The sequence below is a fragment of the Colias eurytheme genome, chromosome 12, assembly GCF_061535395.1.
Source record: "Colias eurytheme isolate Ceu_HAF_F1 chromosome 12, ilColEury1 Martin Lab GWU primary, whole genome shotgun sequence".
Taxonomy (NCBI): Eukaryota; Metazoa; Arthropoda; class Insecta; order Lepidoptera; family Pieridae; genus Colias; species Colias eurytheme.
The window spans coordinates 1,184,003-1,202,650 of record NC_142991.1 but is presented as its reverse complement, the minus strand read 5'-3'; the positions used below and the strand labels follow the sequence as shown (position 1 = coordinate 1,202,650).

Here is an 18,648-nt window from a genome sequence, read left to right as displayed (position 1 = left end):
CCCGCGAGAGCAAAATGTATGAAGAAATCAAGAAGTATTTTTAATTTAGCTAATAATTGAAATAAAATTTTGATTTAGATACAAAAAAAATTATCAGAATCTATAAAGGACTATAATATATCCCTCAATAATTTATAGGTAAGAAGATAGATTAGGCTTTTAATTTTCTTAAAATTGTACCGTTTTAGACCCCATTTTTTTTTTGCATTTTATGCGATCATTGTGCTGGGAAAATCGTATTTCAGCGACAATTTTGTATGACGTCGTACAATTTTTATAAGATGATCGTAGATCTGAATATATTATCTTTAAATTAATATATTACTTTGTTCTCACGTGTAATTGCTTTGAGTTAAAATGGTACCGTAAAATAGCGTTTTTTGTTAAAAATCGGTAATAGCACCCTTAAATAAATGAAAATTTGATTTGATTGAATATAAGTTGATTTAAGAAATGTTAATTAGTTAGATAATATGAACATATTATTATTATTTTACGGTAAGACTGTTACCCGATTGTCTCAATAAGTGCTAAGTATAATAAAAAAAAAAATAACAACGTGTTTTATTACAGAAATCATTTACTTTATATACATTTCCTAATACGATATTGGAATTATATATAATTCCAAGGAAGATTATACATTTACTAGGATATGTATGCATTAAATAGTTTATTAAACAATATTTTATACATTTCCCAAGTGGCATCGGCATTGTACACATTTCCTATTAGTTTGAGACCCATTCGTTAAAAAGTCTTCAAATAACGTTTGTTTTATTATCTCGAAACTGCAATTAATAAAAAATGAAAATAATTTTTTTTTAATAATTAATAAAAAATATCCTGTCCAGGATTTTTCCAGTCAAACCATTTTTAATACACTTAATTTATTATAAAATTGGTCTCACTCTATTATCACGCCGTTGCATTTCGACTTATATTCGGATCTTAGACCACTAGGATTTGTATACAATTCCTTGATTTCATACATTTCCGGTAACATATACATAATTTTATTTATTTACATTAAGTATATACATAATTACATACTGATATTATATCTACCTATACATAATATATATATATGTATATATATGTATATCATGTTTTAACTGATGTATTTATTTATTAGTATTTATGATATTAATAGAAATATATCTTTCACATAATATACTCATGTTAAATTATCATTATATACAATTCTAGACTGAAACTCCAATAGTCACTTGGGGTCACTGAAAATCAGTGGTGGTGAGGTATTAATCACCTTGCCATCATATACTGAGTTGGCTCCATTTGTCAGGTCACTCACTGCCACATTACAGTTCTTAGGAATAAGATTATTTTTATTTAATTATTTTTCTTTTTATTTCTTTTTGTTTTTCCTTCGTTTATAAATGTATCTCGTGTTGTGATCTTGACAATAAATGTGTTTTATTTATTTATTTACTTAATGTCCCTTACTGCATGCTTTTCATGCAGTTGTCCGCACCATATGTATTGTGGTCTTTGTCCATACACACTTTCTCCAAAGCCCTGCTTTGGTCTTGTTTGATGTATAAGCTCCTGTATATTAGTAAAAGTTAATCCCACCAAAAACATTTTCATGTAAAATGTTGCCAAGACGAGCCCATATGACTCGCACTGTCAAAAAGTTATCAGATCTCATGTAGAGCGAAGCTTCTAACACTACACGCCCTAACTCTACAAGGCCTAACTTCACAAACTCTACACGTTAGTCAAAATATGTGGCTTGGCCATTTCGCTACATTCACATCGGCGTAAGGTGAAAAATTAATTCACTGTTCATTTCTTTTGTGTTATACAATAGTTCTTGTAGTAACGAACGGCCAAGCCACATATTTTGACTAAGGTGTAGAGTTTGTGAAGTTAGGCCTTGTAGAGTTAGGGCGTGTAGTGTTAGAAGCTTGGCTCTACATGAGATCTGATAACTTTTTGACAGTGCGAGTCATATGGGCTCGTCTTGGCAACATTTTACATGAAAATGTTTTTGGTGGGATTTCATTTCTTTTTGTAGGTTGTTTGTAACAATTTTTTTTTAACAAGGAGTACCTATACATATATATATCTAGGGGAACCAAGTTTTAGATTATTAGATTAGACCTCTAGCGTCATCAAAATTTAATTTAAAATTACAGGTCTCATACAAACTCCCATCCCCTAGTTTAAGGGGTTGGGGGATGAAAGTTAATAGTTTTATAATTTTTTTGTTGTTTGTGTGCTAATACTAACTTACATACAAAATTTCAGCTTTCTAGGACATTAGGAAATACCTTAAGAATTTTGATGATCATCAGTGAGTCAGTGACGAAATTAGCGTTTTTTAGATATAAATAAAATCTGAAGTATAAAAGCTAATGTAATTAAAACTTAATATGTTCAATAAGTCCGCTATTGACAATATATCCCGAAAATTTTGTTGATCTAGCATAATCCAAACCCAAGTTATGAGGGTTCAAAAAAACGTCGAAGCGCTTCGAGAAAAGGTAGGTAGTGCCCGTGCGCCTCGCTTGGCTTGTCTTGGCGGGGGCACTACCGTGCCCCCAGATCAAATATTTAATTCTTATTTCTTGAAATTTGGTATAGTATTCTTTGTGTGATACAAATCAAAACCAACAGTCAGGTTAGGTAGACTACAATTTACAAAACTGGCAGGGTTGCCATGCAATGGTTGGTGGTTAATGAAACACTTGACTCGACTGTAAGCTTGTATTGAACTGCTTAAACTGTAGAACAACAGGACTATATATTCTAGACGCACACATACAATAGATTACACACTACACTGTAAACTGTAGAATTAATATTAAAGACATAGTTCACTATATATTTTGTAGTCTTTGATTATTTATACAACAGACTAGAAATAAATACTATGTATGCGATTATACCTATTCTAGCCATCCATTTTAGTGTTCCTTAAAATTAAGTACATCTTAGTCAAAGGACAACTTATTGTGTGTTTGCCCGTAATGCACTCATAATAATTTTAAGTTGAATGTTTGTCATTCTTTATGTACCAAACACAGTCACGGCCACGGCGCTCATTCCATTTTACTGGTATTAAAACAGATGAAATCCTTCATGATCCCATATCCTTCTTAGTAGCAAATGTAGAAATCCCTTTCTTGTGTCTACAATGTTTTTGTGGAGAATCGTATTTACATTTGGGATGGATTAATTCTTCTCCTCTCTTGAACAAATTTGTTATTGCGAACGTAAGCAATAAGTCTGTAATAAAACAATCTTATATTGGGTTACAAATCCATACCTAAACCAATCATTAAAAATCATGTTTGTAAAAATTTATGTTCAGAGAAAATATCAGTTTACCATATAAAGCTTATTTTCTGCCGTTTTTCTGCCTGTAGATTCTACATAACCTGACAGTCCATCACTCATATTTAGCACTTATTTTTCAACAATTAAAAACGAAAACAAACAAAGCTTCTCGTTTTGGTTTTGACAGAATCTCGTAAATAAACTGAACTAAATACCAGTCATAATAATGTAGGTACTCTGTGAGTCAGCTTTGTTTAAGGTTGATGTTCCGACCGTCCCTCCATACATTTTTGATTACCTCTAAACACTTAACACAGACACTATTTCTTTAAAACTAATCATTTTATCACTTCTCTATAATGAAATGTGTGCGCGTTCGACCTTTTTAATCAATAATTTACAATATTTACTTAGAAAAACAACAGTAAAATACCGGAAAAATTTGACACTTCTACAGTAGTGTGCGTGACTTTTGCCAAGCGAAACACGACATAAAGCACGACATCTAGCGCATAGACTATATACTTATTACAGATCTAGCGCGTCAATGTCTAAACGAAAGGCGATGTTTAGACATTGACGCGCTAGATGTCGTGCATTCGCGTTCGTTATCTTATGCATAATGAGCATAATTCTAATAAATCAAAGTTCTGTGTAAAAATTGAGTAATTTCATTTCCAATCGTTCAAAGAAAATAACAATAAAATAAAATAAAACTAATGACCTTAGAAACTATGTTTTTTTTTATTTATTACTCATTATTGTTCGTCCGTCGTAGGTCTGTAAACTGTATTGTACACTGAAGGTAAATGGTACTGTAGGTACTTTAGTTCGGCGTCGTCGCTCGTCGGCTTGATATAAAATTACATTCTTGATTTCATTGACACGCGCTATGATTTGCGCGCGGAATTTCTTGTGTTGTGAATTTATTTTTGTATGCTATGCATTTTAATTGATTCAAATTGCAATGTTTCTCTAGTATGCATTTGAGACTATATTGTAAATTGTAATAATTGATCGTGGGTATAGTAATTAATTATTCTAATAACGCAATTAGTAATATATGTATTTTCGGTGGGATTCAAAACAAAAAATTGGCCCGTGATTTTTATGAAATTTCACCACATTGCAAATCACATCAATCATAGTTCATACACATGTATGACGAATCACGAAAGTGATTAGTATTGTGATTTGTGGCTAACATTGACTCATCAGTTCATCACTGAAACCAGTGACAAATCAGTACCTATATCATATTGTGTTTGAATATTTTTAAACAATGATATAAGTATACAATTATTATAAATCGGTAAACTATCAAAGTAATCACAAACTTGCAAACATTGGTAAAATGTCCAGTAGTTTATGAGCCTATTCATTACAATCAAACAAACAAACAAAGTTTTCCTCTTTATAATATTAGTGTAGACAAACACTATGAATACGATCACGAATGCAAATTCGGGGATTTTCTAATTATTGCTAAATAATAATTGAATTCGTTTTGAAATACTCTATAATTTTTAGTGTATAAATAGACATTTATAATGTGGTGCTCATTTTTTTTGTACTGCTAACGCTATTGTAGGTACCTATTTTCGTTGTTTTATTTCAAGTGAACACGGCCATACAATTTTGTCACGAGCCGCCTATGATTGTAGGTACTTTTGTTAGGCTCCTTCGTCGTCCGCGTCGGCTCGAAAGTTCTTGATTTCATTGTCACGCGCTATGATTTGCGCGCGGATTTTCTTGTGTTGTGAATTTATTTTTGTATTATTATTATTTTTTATTTTTTTTTTATTTTATTGATTCAAATAAAATATTTCACTAGTATGCATTTGAGACTATATTGTATTATGTATAATTTATCGTAGGTATAGTTATTCTTATAACGCAGTTATATTTTCGGTGGGACAATTTGACCCGTGATTTTTCTGAAATATCACCACGTTGCAAATCACATCAATCATACACACGTATGACGAAAGTATAGTGGCTATAATTGACTCATCAGTTCATCACTGAAACCAGTGATAAATCAGTACATATATCATATTTTATTGTGTTTGAATATTTTTTAAACAACGATATATACAATATTATTATAAATCGGTAAACTACCAAAGTACTTCCGAATTTTCAGACAGACAAACAAGTAGTTTGAACACGCAGTTTTCTTATACTAGTAGCAAAAATCAAAACCATAATATTATGTTTCCCTACTATATTTTACTAAAAGTCGAGTGCGTCGAAATCGTAGGTAGGAATAATAATAATTATTCTTATATGTTGGTTATGAAATGTATATTGAAATAATTTACTTTTACAAATCATTAGTGATATAAGTTTTGAGTGAAAATGCTTGGATCAGCATAATATTATATGGTACTTCAAATACATGTTTTGATAAAAAAAACAATAGTGTAATAAAATAAAACTGCGTTTTATTGTAATCAATGTTGACAATTTTAAATTCCAAAATTATTGATCAATAAAATAGTTTACACCAACAAATATAACTTTTATTTTTATAACAATCGTTCATAATATAAACCGTAGCAGGTGGCGTTTTGAAGTTCTGTCTACTCATACAGAAAAATGGAAAGCTTGTTTTTTTTGTAAACAATTTATTACTCATGTTGTTTGGCAACTCGAAGCGTGGTCGTCCGTCGTAGGTACTTTTGTTCGGCGTCGCGTCGTCGTCCGCGTCGGCTTGATATAAAACATTCTTGATTTCATTGACACGCGCTATGATTTGCGCGCGGAATTTCTTGTGTTGTGAATTTATTTTTGTATGCTATGCATTTTAATTGAATCAAATTGCAATATTTCTCTAGTATGCATTTGAGACTATATTGTAATAATTGATCGTGGGTAGGTATAGTAATTAATTATTCTAATAACGCAATTATATTTTCGGTGGGATTCAAAACAAAAAATTGGCCCGTGATTTTTATGAAATTTCACCACATTGCAAATTATATATTATACAATTACAATTACAATTATTATAAATCGGTAAACTATCAAAGTAATTACAAACTTGCAAAATATGCTTTTCCGAATTTTCAGACAGACACACAATTTTATTAGTTTGTTTTAGCAAAGTAGGTACCTATACCTATACGCTTACGTCGCGCGTCGCGTCGTCGAAAACGGTGCGCCCAGAAACAAACATTTCAATTCAATTTTTCAATTCAATTTCAATTCAGTTACAATCATGTTACAATCCTTTTTTTGTTCCGTAATTTATTGTATTTATTCTAATACGATTTTTTTTATTCGTCGGCCAGTTCTACTAGGTATAAAAAGATAAAATTGAAATATAATTATTGTAGCGACAGCCATAGGTATTATGTTACTATGTTTTCGTAAATATGTTTTTCACCTTCCTGGTTATTTTCACATAATCTTATCTTATACATATATAAAAATGAATCGCAAAATGTGTTGGTAAGCGCATAACTCGAGAACGGCTGAACCGATTTCGATCATTCTTTTTTTATTTTATTCCTTGAAGTACGAGGATGGTTTTTATGTAGAGAAAACGTAAATATTATGTACCACGGGCGAAGCCGGGGTGGACCGCTAGTATATATATATATAAATGAATCGCAAAATGTGTTGGTAAGCGCATAACTCGAGAACGGCTGAACCGATTTCGATAATTCTTTTTTTATTATATTCCTTGAAGTACGAGGATGGTTCTTATGTAGAGAAAACGTAAACATGTACCACGGGCGAAGCCGGGGCGGACCGCTAGTCTTATATATAAAAATGAATCGCAAAATGTGTTGGTAAGCGCATAACTCGAGAACGGCTGAACCGATTTCGATAATTCTTTTTTTATTATATCCCTTGAAGTACGAGGATGGTTCTTATAGCTAGAGAGCTAGTTAGTTTAGTTTTAGTGCAGTGGCAGTGTAAATGTTGTTGTTGAGGTTATGTAAATTTAACACTTTAGTTAACTACCAAGATATAAAGAAATGAGGATAGGACACAATAACTATTGGTTGAGGTATTTATAAACTCATAATATACTTTTAAGAAAATCACGTTTTAATAAATTTCTAGAATTAAATTAGAACAGCTGATTCAAAATAGCCTAAAAAATCTTAATAATAATAATTACGCTTCACAGCAAGAAGAAATGTACCATATGTACCCGCACAAAGTCGATATTGTGTTGCCTACCGTTCGACTCAATGGCTAGGGTTGTAACTACCTTTAATAATTATTACCAAACTAATAAACCGAGTGATGCGAAATAACCATAATTCTTTTAGAGTTTGATAAAATGATCAGGCAGGTATTTTCTTTAATCCTCTGAATTCTCGGTTACTAAATTGTATCGTTGAAATTATTCTTAATCGCGTAAATTTAATAAATAATCATATGGAAAACACTTTTCATTTGTTTTTTTACTTTCACGCCCAACTACTATACAATAATTACGTTGTTTCGGTATTTTGACGAGAAAACGCAGGAAACATCCGTTGTATCATTTTAGATAGATTGTATATTTTGTATCTGTAGAATTGAAATCAAAGCTATGTATATGTTGTCTCCATTCTTTTCTTATCGGATTGTTGATCCCAATGCGAATGCGTCACTTAAATTTTATAAAAGACAATTAAGAACATCAAAAATAAAGTGATACGTAAATATTTCACAGTGCAATATATTATGTAATTAATAATAATTATATATTTATGAAAAAATAATTACATCAGATTTAATAATAGCAATTGTTTTGAATGTACATAATATGAATAAATGATTACATCATAATAGTAATAATCACAATTGTTTTATTTCCCATTTGTTGCAACCCTAGCATATTTTCATGTAGCAGCAGAAGTACCTACACTGGCGGCGCGGCGGCATCGTGCGACATCAAAGGCATTGCCTTACTAGGTAAGTTTATAATGACTCATTTCTTTTATTATATAATTTACGTTTTACTTTTACAGAATCCGATTCAATGGATTATGAAGACGAGTCACACAACGCCATACGATAGTGATGATGAATGAACATTTCAATAAATGCATGCGTGTTTTTTTTATGTTGTTTTGTAATTGTTAATTGTTTCTTAAATAAAGAAATAAACTAAATATTTAAATGATGATTTGTTATTTGCAACACAACTTTATATTTGAGATTCTTTACAAATGTATATTTAGTTTTGTATCATCAAATTTATAAATTTTATTCCATAGTTTTCAAAATTAAATGTAAATGACCATAAAAACATTAATAAAGTAAATCATTGATGTAAGGTCAGGGAACGTAATACATATATACATCTGACCATGTAGAAGCTAAGTCTTGTTGACTGCTGAAGTCTGTAAAGTTTTGTTGTCTGCTGAAGTCTGTACGCAATGAAAATGTCATCCGTTTCGAAAATAAGTTTTTAAGACCCTAATAAATAAAATATATGAATGGCAGATCTGGTCAAATACTTTCAAAATTGTATTTTTTTCAGCACTTTCATAAGTGTCTGCCAGAATGTTATCCGCGTGATAATGGTCTGCCATTGTTATTTTCCGATAGTAATAATAATCTATTTTCAAATATCAAAATGGCAGACGTGGTCAAATGGTTTCAAAGTTCGCCAAAAATTTCCACCTGTCTTACCTAAGCGCGCGCCCCGTCCACCACTCTGGGCTTAGTGACTCCTCATCTCATGTATAGTAGGTATAGGGGAATCAACACACAAAAATCCAGGTCTGGTCAAATACATACAGGTAGCTTTGCGCTAGCTCTCTAGCTTCTTATGGAGAGAAAACGTAAACATGTACCACGGGCGAAGCCGGGGCGGACCGCTAGTAAATAATAAAATAATAAATAGTGTATTAGATTTGTTATTGTATCTTGTATACCTACGAATAATTATTCTTACGTCTTGTTGGGAAATGTTCAAATACCTACCTATTGAAAAAATTTACTGTTACAAATCATTAGTGTTATTAGTTTTGAGTGAATAGGCATGGATCAGAAATTCAGAATATAATATGCTACTAACTACTCAAATACATACATGTTTACACAACAAACACCACTGACCTCTATAACTATAAGTTATAGAGGTCAGTGACCGTCAGTGACAAACACTATGGATACCTACGCTCGCGAATGCAAATTCGGTGATTTACTAATTATTGATACCTAGTCATTGAATTCGTTTTGAAATAGCCTGTACTTTGTAATTTTTAGTGTTATAGACATTTATAAAATGTGGTGCTCATTTTTTTGTAATAAATCATCCCGAACGCTATTGTATTTTCGTTGTTTTATTTCAAGTGAACACCTATACAATTTTGTCACGAGCCGCCTCTGGCCTCTGGGTGAAATAAACAAGTCAAATGATTTTTGTTCTAATTGTATTTTGGTAGTAGTTTGTTTAGAATTTACATTACCATTGTTTAATTTTTATTTTGTATTTGCAGTAAAATAAAAAGATGAAAAACTTCATTAGGTATATTGTACGACACCTCACTCTGAATCGCGCTAGCGAAATTTTTTCGTTACAGAGCACATATACAACTTTCGGACAATCTTCATTGAGGCCGGCCGGCAAATCGAGTATGTCGAGAAACTTCACTTATTCGATGGAGGTATTCTACCTTCCTTCCTCCACAGTTGTGGGACCCCGACGTGCATTGAACACGCAGCTTTCTGATACTAGTAGCTAAAATCAAAACCACAGATATGTCTGTGATCAAAACCATAATAATATTTTTACCTATTATTTTACTAAAAGTCGAGTGCATCGAAATCGTAAATATGTTTTTCACCTTCCTGGTTTTTTTTCCATAGTAAATAGTGTTTTTGATTTGTTGTTGTATGAATAATTATTCTTACTTGTTGGTTATGAAATGTATTTTGAAATAATTTACTTTTACAAATCATTAGTGATATTAGTTTTGAGTGAAAATGCTTGGATCAGCATAATATCATATTTGCTACTTCAAATACATGTTTTGATAAAAAAAAAACAATAGTGTAATGTAGGTAATAAAATAAAACTGCGTTTTATTGTAGGTAATCAATTTTGACATTATTTATTTCCCAAAATTACAATAAAATAGTTTACGCCAACAAATATAACTTTTATTTTTATAACAATCCTACTTCCTACTAATGCGAAAGTTCATACATGTTTCAAAAGAAAAACTTTTACTTTTACTATTATTTCAATTTATCCGGTTTAATTAAGACTTAATATTGATACATATGATCATTATAAATACAAATAGGAATTAACAATATAACGAATACGTGGCACAACTAAAATTTTACCGATACCACCCGTGGTCATTCTCCTTTGTGGGTCATTTGTAACAGGATGGCGGTTCTACAGCGAAAAAAGAAAAATGATGGTCAGAACGCTGATACCGGATACCTTAAGATACTGTAATATAAAATATTACTAGATTAGATAAAATATTATAGGTAGTATCTTCACCGTGTGTGACGCGCTTTACATTCACGCCATCTAGAGTTAAATCTTTATCATTTTTGTATACGTCTGTGTGTGTAAACGACCCTGTATGCAATGACAGATGTTAAAACGCATAATTTTACCGAATTGGGTGGATTTTAAGGCAATGATATAACATATTTCAATAAAATATAATATTCAGTAACCGCCATGACTATTCCTAGGTTTGATGACTATTCCAATTACGCAAAAACTCAAATAAACTAGAAATGTAGAATTCAGCGCCATCTAGCGGGATATTGGCTGGGAACAGATCGTTGCAATCACCTTAATTAAAAATCCGAGCATCCGAGTAGGTACAAAATATTATGTTGACAGTTGACAGTTGACACTTGACGCCAAAGACTTGAAAATAAAAGGTACGTGTACATATATTTACATTAGTGCCATCTAGTGGCTCTGGAAGGAAAAGAACATCAAGTCAGTGTTTAACGTGCCATCTAGTGTGTTAAAAGCAAAAGACTAAGAGATATAATCGAACATGTAGTACGTTATTTCCCCACTGGCGCTTTAATTGCGTAAATTCATGGTGCAACTTTTTTTGTATGGAGTGCACCGTCTGTTGTATACGTAGTATATTATTATTAGTCTGTGGTAATAGAGTCTCCCCTAACACCTTGGCCACGGACACCGGCGGCGCGACCGACGGCGCGACGGGCGGCGCGGCAATTCGCGCGGCGCGGTAAGCATGCCACGGGCAGTTGCGTTCGCCGCCGCGACCAGTGTAGACGAGGAGACGAGATGGCTTTATCAAAGTTAGCTCGACGTTGTTTGGAGAGTAGCAGCTTTTTTGCTCAAGATTTAATGTTTGGAAGATATAGTGGAGTACACGAATTAAATAGAAATCGTGTTACAGACGGAGAATTCCACCAAAAATATGAAAAATATAGGCACAGTATTACCATTATTTCCTACAGTAGTGCGACGAATGTACTTGTGCAGAGAAACGGAGGGGAACTGGCGGGGGTCGGGCGACGCGGGCCGCGTAAAGCAAACACGCTTAGTTTGCTTTACCTAGCGCGAAAGGATGACGCAGTCGTATTTTTTGTGTAATAATTTTATTATACATAGGTACTTACATATTCTATTATGGCGCGCACAAACTGTTCGGTTTACGGATGTAAATCTACATTGAAATCCCAGAAGGAAACAATATTTCAGAAAGATTGTATGAATTGTATCTGTTGAATTAAAATCAAAGCTATGTATATATGTTGTCCTCATTATTTTCTAATCAGATTGTACATCCCAATGCGAATGCATTACTTAGTTAAATGTTATAATATACAATTAAGAACATCCAAAAATAAAGTGTCCACGTAAATAATATTTAGCAGTGCAATATCTGTAATTATATATTTATGAACAAATAATTACATCAGATTTAATAATCGCAATTATTTTGAATATACATATGAATAAAGATTTCATCATAATATTAATAATCACAATTGTTTTATTTCCCATTTGTTGCAACCCTAGCGTATTTTCGTGTGGCAGCGTCATTACCTACGCTGGCGGCGGCATCGCGCGACATCAAAGGCGATTCCTTACTGTAGGAAATAATGGTAATACTGTGATATAGGCATGATGAAAAATTATGTTGCGGGTGGCTAGACTTCCAAATAGCTGGTCTAGCTAGAATTTCTGCAATAAAAGCTTCCGTCTCCATTTTCGCGAAAAAAAAACAAACTATTTTAAATTAAGTTCGCTCCGGGAGTAGTCGCCGCGTCTGCCGCTCGACTCCGTGGCCTGCGCCGTAATAACTCATACATTTGTTTCGATCGCTAGTCGTGCCGCGCGATTCGCTCGGGGAAATTCGCCGGTCGTCTCGCTGGTCGCCGCTGCGCGTGGCATGCCCAGTACATTTCCATACATTTGATTCATTCGCAAGACGCGCCGCCAGTCGCGCCGCGCGAATTTTCGCTATAGCGAATTGTCCGTGGCCAGCACGTAAGAGCGGTTTCAGACAGGCGTGCATGGACAATTTTTGTCGCAAGCTCAACTCGTACGAACATTGACGCGCTTTTAAGCTCGTATACAACGTATACATAATATCGACAACGGACAAGATTTAAACATACAAAGTGACATAGAGCCAGAGAAAACGACTTTGTTTTATACTATGTAGTGATAGTTATGTTTACGCGAGTCCGGTTTTTTGAAGCGCGTAAAGTAGCGCGCGTGTAAGTGCGTATTTTGAAACGACCGCAGATAAATATGCGAGTCTGAAATGGCTCTAAGAGGAGGGGGAGGCAGTCGATACGGGTGCAACGACCTAGGTAGCGTTTTATATTTGACTAATTACCATGAATATCGCTCAGTGAATCGTGAAACCGCTTTGTAAATTATAGTTTTGGGTCTCGTGTAGTGTGGTGATACTATGTATTTAACTTTGACGAATTTGTGGTATACAATATCTGTATGTGTGTGTGGGTCCATTAGTTTAGTTTGTTAATTACTATGTTTGGTAGAAATAAAAGCAATCATTCCAAAATATTCTGTTTTAATTGTAACAATTACTGTCACGATTTCAAACACTTTGTAGCTAATTGGTGAAATGTATAGTTTTTCATACTAAATACACCATTTATACTTGTTGGGAGTTTTAATTTATATTTTAATTTCTAATATAATAAATACAATTCCATTTCATATATGTTTATATTCCATATCATTATATTTACACGTTGAACACTATAAGCTCTACGTTAGACGCTTTTACAAGTAATAAATAAATCACGTTTTAAAACTGCTAAAAATATCTAAGTATTTTCTAAATATCTCAACTTCGACAAGGATTCCACTTTATCAATTCATCGCTGTGACATATATCTACTCCAAACTTAAATATTTTACGCTGCTGAGCTATGTATATATATTTTAGTTAATACCTACCTAAACTACACATAACAAAGCCTATATATTCCAGAAATACAGTACAATTAGTACTTTGTCAATGTTAATGCTACAATTGTGTCCTCTAATAAGAGATTTTAATCTTCACGCTACACATGTAATAAAAGTTCAAAGTTATTAAAGGGTCCCTCAGCATAATGGACATGAAAATGAAAATATTTTTCGCTAACCGGTCAAGGGCGTAGGCCGTAGGGTAACGCCCTGAAGTTCGGAAGAATGGACTTGCATTGTACTTCAGACGAGTTGACAAGAGGGTCCACTTTTGATTAGCTGTGCTATATTTTTTTATTTTATTTTATAGTATAAAGTTTGTCGTGATACTGATGAATATAAAATTAATTTGTAAGTTTATTGTGGGTATTACGAATGTGGGTTAATTCCGGAAATTTGTTAATATTGTAGAAAACATACAGTTTTGATAACACTGGTTAATTTTAAATCATTGGATTTACCCACTTGTAATCCCCCAATGTACTTCATTGCAGTCGTTCGGAAGTTTTAGGCGTACATACTTTTTGGTGAAACATTTTTGAAGTGAAACTTCTTTATCGGGGTTGGAAAAAAATTTTGTGTAACATTTTTTCGTTACGCGTGACATTTTTCCGTTACGCGCCATCTTTTTCTTATCCCTACCACGCGTGATTCGACGTATTTCTGTAAAGTTGCATATAGTAAATTATTTTTTGAAAAATAAGGTCATAAAGAAGTTTCACTTCTTACATGTGTACACAGTACACGCACACATTTTTTTCTTGTTATGTGTGTAGGCTGTAGATGTACCTAGGTTTTAAATTTATATTTTATTATCATAAAGATCATCATCATTTATTACATCGCTTATAAATCAGAGTTAATTAGAAAGTAACAAAATATTAGTATTCCTTCGTTCTGCAGAGAGAAAATTTTATTCATTACATTATTCAACATTTCAACTCAACGGTTCGAATACTTAGCCAAGAATGTGGAAGCCAAATAATATTCTTAATTATAAATGTACGAGCGAGTTCATTTGTACAAATTAGCAAACTTTTTAGCCGATTATCAAGAAAAGCCTTTTAATTAATCAAATTCCATCTTTATTTGTTAGATTTACAGTGGTATTATACAGGGTGTCCCACTGTTGGTATACTAAGCTCAAAGAAGGTTATAGTTTTGCATATGCTGAGTTCGTAAAAAATACTTATAAAATTCCAGACGCATTTTTTTTTCAAATAGATGAATTCTTAAATCTTTTTGTATACATACATAACAAGCAACCCGCCCACTTTGCCACCAGCACGTGAGCTATCGTTTGAGATTATGTTTTCATAGACAAAATGCTCATATTAGAGATGCGGTATATGCCGGCTACGCGAAACTACACAAGAAAACATGGATTTTCAGGAAAAATTTAGCAAAAAATTTTTGACGTTATTTTTTTATGTAAGTATTATCGTTATCAGTGCATGCAAAACTACAAGTTCCTTTGCGCTTAGTATACCAATAGTGGGACACCCTGTACCTATATAGCGTACAATTATGTACGTTGTAAAATAAATTGATATTTATTTAATAATAAATAATCAGTCATCATCATCAATACGGGAGAAGGAGCAGGCAAAAGCTGGTTACGAAGAATTTCATCACCATCACCATCATCATCATCAATCGATTGATCGTGTTTATAAATGTGAAAAACGTGTTGCAGAAAAGCAAAGGAAATGAATTTTTCGACCGACTTTGATCAAGTGTTTTCTGTTTTCTTTCTTGAAATAAAGCTATTGAAAATAGGATTAGGTACAATGTTCAAATAGAGTATTTTTCCGTATAATATTTAAACAAAAACATATTTACAAGAGATGAGTCATATTTAGCATATTATTTTCGATTGGAAGTCACAACAGTATATCAAATATGTAGTATATTGCATTCCAGGTTATACATACGATTGTTGACCTCATTATCAAGTCGGTTAAGATCCTCGCTCTATATTCCCACTGACGTATAAGCAATTTACTACCATTATATTTATTAGCTGTGCCCCGCGGTTTTGACCGCATTACTGTGTAGTAATAAGGGTGGTCTTATTGTAATGGTATAGGTAGTCGAAAAATGAGCTAGGTATATAACACTGAAGGAAATTTTGAAATCGGACTAATAGTTCCTGAGATAATAGCGAGTTCAATCAAACAAACAAAATTTTCAGCTTTATAGTATATAAAGTACAGATAGATTATATAATATTATACTTATAGATACACAGTGCATTCACCTCAAAGTTTAATTCGAAACTACAATTAGTATTAGGTAATGAAAGACCACGCTTTCAGAGATTTAACAGCATAATAGCATTAATACTCTCCTAATAGACTTATTCAACCTCTAAACTTTAATTCATGTAAAGTATGACACTCAATTACATACAAATTTATGCATATATGTATTTAGTTATTATTTTATACTAGCTTTCCGCCTGCGGCTTCGCTCGCTGTGTCTAAAACCTAATAAATTATATACTAAAACCTTCCTCTTGGATCACTCTATCTATTAAAAGAAAACGCATCAAAATCCGTTGCCTGGTTTTAAAGATTATAGGGACAGGGAGAGAAAAGTGACTTTGTTTTATACTATGTAGTGATTTGGTAATTTTCTTTGGTAAATAATAAATAAGACATTCAGCGCTCTTTTAACAGAGATAGATTACTTAGATTATTATATTTGAATTACTATATTTTTAGTTTGAGTTTGAGTTTATACAAAATATAACTCTGCTCTATATTTCTTAAAACATAAGTACATTTCATCAGATTTAATCCCAATAATAAATATTTCAGGACAATTTTCACACACGGCACGATCTGATCATACTAGAAGCTTTTCGCTTGTGTTATGGAAACCAGATGGCTGATAAACATACATATATAATTTTAAATAAATACTCATATAGATAATTAACACCCAGACACTGAGCAATCATCTATGTTCATCACACAAATATTTGCCCCGGGTGGGAATCGAACCCACTACCTCTGACTTGGATCATCTTCTCATCACCAATCTATTCGAATCTCGATATAAACATGAAATGCACACAAATATTCAGCTTGAAATGCAAGACATCTAACCTTCATTAAAATTCTATCTGATGAGGTCTATTCATAGCGGCGGTTCGTAATTAGGGGTCTCTTTTAATACTTATAGGTCACGTATCTGTCCCTGGCTTGACGTAAAAGTACGCATTTTTAGACCAATAAATAACGATCGAATTTGACAAGCATGTAAAAGAAAATCGACATACATATTAATCTTTATTTGGATTACTAGCTTTCTGCCCGCGGCTTCGCCCGCGTTTTCAAAGAAAAACCCGCATAGTTCCCGTTTCCGTGGTATTTACGAGATAAAACCTATGCTGTTTGTTAATCCAAGTTACTCTCGTGTGATAAATTTTATTGTAATCGGTTCAGTAGTATTTACGTGGAAGAGTAACAAACATACATACATATCCATTCTCACAAACTTTCGCATTTATAATATTAGTAGGATTTTGTAAATATATGCGTCCCTTGATACTTTTTTGTGAAGTCCCGTGTCCCCGTAGTGGGGTAAGGGGCAGATGCATTATTCATACATCTGTTTCACTGATCGATTTTCTTTAGGGACAAGTAGATGATCAGCCTTCTGTGTCCTGCCAGACCGAGACATTTTTTTTTTCTTCGTCTCCACCGGGAATCGAACCCAGGACCCCTCGGTTATACGCTCAAACGCCAACCACTGTACCAAGGAGGCGGTCACTAATCCATAATAACCCATCTTATTTCACATCACAACGGGTTTTCTTCTATTTCACATAGTTTCGCTTCGTAATAAACTTATTTTTCCATTCAATGCGTCTGACATTTCTCGGTAGGGCTGGCACGAGATTGTTTTGAGGAAATATGTTAATTGTTAGAATCGTGATGTATTAATTGTTTTGTTCTAGGTATTTACTGCTAGGATTAAATTTAACTGCATAATTTCAATGGTTAAATTAACTGTTATGTGTAATTTTAGTTGTTATTATGAATGCGTTGATTACAGGAAATTTGACTTATATTATTGTTAAAATATTTACTACTGTTAATAGTGATCATACTTAGTATTAAAGTTGTAAAGATATGTCTAATAACTTCCTTTTCCTACGGTTTTTTCTATTGTTTTCGTTCTAAAAAGCCTTAATTTGGTAAATCAGTAGACCTGAATTAAGAAAGTTATAATGATTAACATATTAAAATGCGAATTATGGCACTCAATGGCTCTTTCAATGCATTTTTTAAAATCAGTCCTTGTGTAACGTAGGAAAATTCACACATAGCAACATCCAAAACAATACAGTAGAACATAAAAGCTTTTTTCAAATCGGTAAAATAAAAAAAATTGTGTTAAAATTACAGCAGCCCTAAACATGGCGTCAAAATGCCTGCTAAAGGTTTCTTTTGTCTCCACTATGTTTAGCCACAATATAACCTAGCATATTGTGCGTATGTCCTAGATTTCCTTTAGTATTAGACCTCAATAACTAACGCTTTGTTACATATTGTAAGAAAACTTATTAGCCATGGCATGTGAATGAATGAATGAACAATAGACTGTCAAGGCGAGGCGGTCTTTATGTGCTTTTCTTTTGCTTTAAAGTACTGGTGTTTCTTACAAAGGGATAGCCCACGCTAAATAAACATTTTTCCATAATACGACGTAACTGATTTCTTCGACTACTTTTCCTTGAATAAATAGATTTATACTATCCGTATGTACACTCATATATGTACATGATATGTATATTAGAAAAAGATAGAGTTCCTTACCAAATGGTGATCCTTAACCATATATTTATCGATCTGCTGCAACTAATCGCCGAAAGGGATGGCAAGAAATAGAGTCAGCTAGCTTACAAAAAC

At 32.9% G+C, this 18,648-nt stretch overlaps 1 protein-coding gene and 1 long non-coding RNA gene across 2 annotated transcripts in view; one reads left to right on the top strand and one right to left on the bottom strand.

Moving 5' to 3' along the window:
• The window catches only part of LOC149903771 (uncharacterized), a 149,526-nt gene that overhangs the window by 26,759 nt on the left and 104,119 nt on the right, over nucleotides 1-18,648 (top strand). The window lies entirely within an intron of this gene.
• Nucleotides 2,720-3,553, bottom strand: LOC149903774 (uncharacterized). The gene is made up of 2 exons (XR_016457313.1): nucleotides 3,358-3,553; nucleotides 2,720-3,255 (listed from the first exon to the last, which is right to left on the bottom strand). It is a non-coding gene; the product is annotated as an uncharacterized LOC149903774 (long non-coding RNA).